Genomic DNA, 4,527 nt, shown 5'->3' with positions numbered 1-4,527 from the left:
GAAGGATCGCCGGAGCCCAGCAGGTCGAGGCTGCGGTGGCCAGGGGTGGCCACTGCACTCTAGTCTGGGCGACAGAGTGAGACTCCAACCACTCCCCAAAAAAAGAAGTCAAAAATACTTAAAAACTTTCTATGTCTATACCTTGCTACTCTGAAAATTTATCACTTTAGAAAAAAAAATAGGCAGGCTAGATGTGGTGCCTCATGCTTGTAATCCCAGCACTTTGGGAGGCTGAGGCAGAACTGTTTGAGCCCAGGAGTTCAAGACCAGCCTGAGCAACATAGCAAGACTTCATCTCTACAAAAAAAAAACCAAACAAATAATGAGTCAGGTGTGGTGGTGCGTGCCTGTAGTCCCAGCTACTGGGAAGGCTGAGGCAGAAGATCAGGGTAAGTAAGTCATGATCAAACCACTGCACTCCAGCCTGGGTGACAAGAGACTGAGACCCTGACTCAAAAAAAAAAAAAAGAAAAAAGAAAACAGGCAGCGCTTTAGAAAAATAAGACATCTGTGTCCCTGCCCCAGGCTGGCTTTATTCTGTCATTAAATGTTGTTTTATGAGATGAGGGCATTTTTGTTTTGAGACTATCTGATTGGTTCCCAAGTAAAATAAGGATATTGATAAAGCAAAGATTTGTGTACAAATTAGACAGGTACTTCAGAAATACTAAATGATGTGTATAATCTGTCACCACCTTCATCATTGTACTTATATTTAAGGACCTTTGAAAAAAGAATACCTGCACCATGGGTGGTATATTATTTTTAAAACAAACACCTACAACTTAGATCTGTGTAGAGTAACATTAAGACTTCTGTTTTTCAAGAGGTATTTAAGGGAACCTATTTCCAGGCTGTCAACTTCCGTGAGGACTTTTTCTTCTTAGAACTGATCAGCCTGAGAAGGCACAAGGCATCTCTCATTTGCCCTTTTCTCTTTTTAAAAGTCCTGTCTTGGCCAGGCACAGTGGCTCATGCCTGTCATCTCAGCATTTTGGGAGGTAGAGGTGAGAGGATTGCCTGAGCCCAGAGGTTCAAGGCGAGCCTGGGCAACTTGGTAAGATCTCATCTCTACAATAAATCAAAAAATTAGCCAGGCGTGGTGGCATGCACCTGTAGTTCCAGCTACTCATAAGGCTGAGGCAGAAGGATCACTATATGACACAGTGATTTCACTTCTGGGTCTATATCCAAAGAAGAGAAAGCAGGGCTTGAACAGATATTTGTATACCCATAGTTCATAGTGGCAAATTCACAATTGTCAAAAAGTTGAAGCAACCCATTAACAGATAAATGGATAAACAAAACATGATACATACAACGAAATATTATTTTGCTTTAAAAAAGAAAGGAAATTCTAATACACGTTACAATATGGATGAACTTTGAAGACATGATATGTGAAATAAAGAAGTTATAAAAGGACAAACACTGCATGCTCACTCTAGGAATGTGAGATTCCAAGGGCAGTCAAATTCAGACACAAAGTAGAAGAGCAGTTGTTACGACCTGGGGAGGAGCTGGGACTTCCACTGTGGAAGCTGAAAGGGTTCTGGAGATGGATGGTGCTATGTTATACATACTTTGTTACATTAAAAAAGAAAGTAAATGCCACCATGTTCCTGGGAATAAGTAAGATTGGTTTCCAGAGGAAAAAAGGGGGAAAAACACTGAGAAAACACATTCCCTGAGAAACCTGGAAGACAGTCTTAGTGCTACAAGAAAATCTGATCTGCACGGTGGGTGGAGTTCGTTCTCTCCAAGCACTAGGTAACAAGAAAAAAAGATTCTCTGGAGTCCCTTATATAGAGGTGTGCACCAGGAAATTCTGATACCACTAGCTTTCAAAAATATTTATAATGGCCTGGCTTGGTGGCTCAGCCTGTAATCCTAGCACTTTGGGAGGCCAAAGCCAGTAGATTGCCTGAGCCCGTGGGTTTGAGAACAGCCCAGACAACTTGGCAAGGCCTCGTCCCTTTATAAATCAAAAACCTTAGCCTGGCATGGCAGCGGCATGCCAGTAGTTCCAGCTACATGGAAGGCTGAGGTGGCCGTGAGTGTGCCACTGCACTCCAGCCTGGGCGATGGAGTGAGACTCCAACTCAAACAAAACAAAACAAAACAAAACAATGCATGCCAATTACAGTGGGAAAAAAGAAGAAATACAAAAGATGAAAATATTACCCTTAATTCCAGTCATCCACAGACAACCACTGTTAACCTCTTGGTGCAAAAACCATTCTTTTCCTATGTAAACATGTTCACATTGAGACATGTAAACATTTTAAAATTGAGATACTATACATGCTTTGTAATTTTTTCTATTAAAGCATTTTTCCATGTCATCAGATATTACTCTAAAAAATCTTTAAAAATGAATAGTATTTCAATTATTAAGTGACTCTATTTAACAAAGTGTTTAATGTATATTATTATATTTAGATTATCTGCAACTTTTCCTGATGTTATAAATACCTCTAGGTGAATTATCTTGTGTACATCTGATTTCCTAAGGAAAAAACAGCATAGTTATTAAATCAAAGTCTTATTTTAACATGGCTCATCAAACAAATTCCCAAGAGCTAAGTTAAACACTGTTAGCTATAATTAACAGTGAACGACAGAAATGGGAACTTTTGCCTTCTATTTTTTACGTTTTCGCAATATGTATCACCAGAAAAAAATTTTCTAAGACAAAGCAAACTTAATCTGAAAACTTAACCTGGAGATGTATGATCCTCATGTATTATTCTTTGGCTAAAATCTACTTAAGTATTGAAAGCACTGACAGTTTTTAAAAGTGAAGTTTTGAGAGAGGAAAAAATATATATAGTTAGAAGTTTAAGCCTTGGCTGGGCTTGGTGGCTCAGCCTGTAATCCCATACCTTGGGAGGCTGAGGTGAGTGGACTGCCTGAGCCCGCGGTTCGAGACCCGCCTGGGCAACTTGGCGAGACCTCATCTCTACAATAAATAAAAAATTAGCGGGGCGTGGTAGCTCGGGCCTGTAGTTCCAGTTACTTGGAAGGCTGAGGCAGAGGGATCGCCAGAGCCCAGCAGGTGGATGCTGGGATGGCAGTGAATGTGTCACTGTGCGCAAGCCTAGGCAACAGAGTGAGACTCCAACTCAAAAAAAAAAAAAAAGTTTAAGCCTCTTATGACCTTGCAGAATCAGCAAGCTAATACAGAAATCTTTCCCTGAAGCAGACACAGACGTACAACAGAAACAGTCATTTGTCATAAAAGACCACACTTGCTACAGCTTTAAATTCATTTTTTTACAAGTGTGTTGAGGCCAGGCTCAGTGGCTCAGCCTGTAATCTCAGTTTTGGAAAGCGAGGCAAGTGGACTGCCTGAGCCTGAGGGTTCGAGACCCGCCCCGGCAACTTGGCACGACCTCAGCTCTACAATAATTCAAAAATTAGCCAGGCGTGGTAGCGCCTACCTGTAGTTCCGGCTATTTGGAAGGCTGAGGCATAAGGATCACCATAGCCCAGCAGGTTGAGGCTGTGGTGGCCAGGAGCGTGCCACTGCACTCCAGTCTAGGCGATAGAGTGGAAAAAAAAAAGTGTGTTGAGTTGGCCCATGCCTGTAATCCCGGCACTTTGGGAGGCCAAGGTGGGAGGACCACTTGAGCCTAGGAGTTTGAGATCAGCATAGGCAACACAGTGAGACATCATCTTCACACAAAAAATAAAAAATTGGCCAGGCGTGGTGGTGCAGGCCTATAGTCCCAGCTGCTCAAGGGCTGAGGGCTGAGGTGGAAGGATCGCCTGAGGCTAGGAGTTTGAGCTGCAGCGGCTGTGATGGTGCTACTGCATTCCAGCCTGGGCCAGAGTGAGGCCTCCACTCAAAAAAAATTCTGTTTAAGACTCATTTGTGGAATTGACATTTGAACTGACAATCAATCGAACCCTTCAGCATATATATGCATTTTTTAAGTCGGGGTCTCACACCGTCACCCAGACCGAAGTTCAGTTGCACAATCACGGGCACCACAACCTCGATCTTCTGCTTACACAATCCTTCCACCTCAGCGTCCTGAGTAGCTAGACTAAAGCGGCACATCACTACACCTGGGTGATTTTCTGTGGAGACGACGTCTTGTTATATTGCCCAGGCCAATCTTCAACTCCTGGGCTCAAGCAAGTCTCCCACCTCAGCCTCCCAAAGTGCTAGGAATACAGATGTGAGTCACCAAGCCCAGGCTTAAACAGAATTTTTAAAAGTCACAGCAAAGGCTGGGCGCGGTAGCTCAAGCCTGCAATCCCAGCACTTTGGGAGGCCAAGGTGAGAGGACTGCCTGAGCTCAGGGGTTCGAGACCTGGGCGACAGAGTAAGACTCTGACTCAAAAATTAATAAAAATCAATGTAGCACAGATTTATAAAACGTACTCAGTCCAAACCTCAGGGCTCCCTGAAAGCATACACAGCACATATTCTAATAATGCATACAGGTATGCCTGTGGTACCTGGTGGCAACTGCCTTCCTTAGCTTAATCCTTAAACATAGAAACAGCCAGTCGATT

This window comes from Carlito syrichta, unplaced genomic scaffold (genome assembly GCF_000164805.1).
Source record: "Carlito syrichta isolate Samal-C Ts95f unplaced genomic scaffold, Tarsius_syrichta-2.0.1 Scaffold311510, whole genome shotgun sequence".
Taxonomy (NCBI): Eukaryota; Metazoa; Chordata; class Mammalia; order Primates; family Tarsiidae; genus Carlito; species Carlito syrichta.
The sequence above is the reverse complement of the archived record's forward strand: the minus strand, read 5'-3'. Positions refer to the sequence as shown.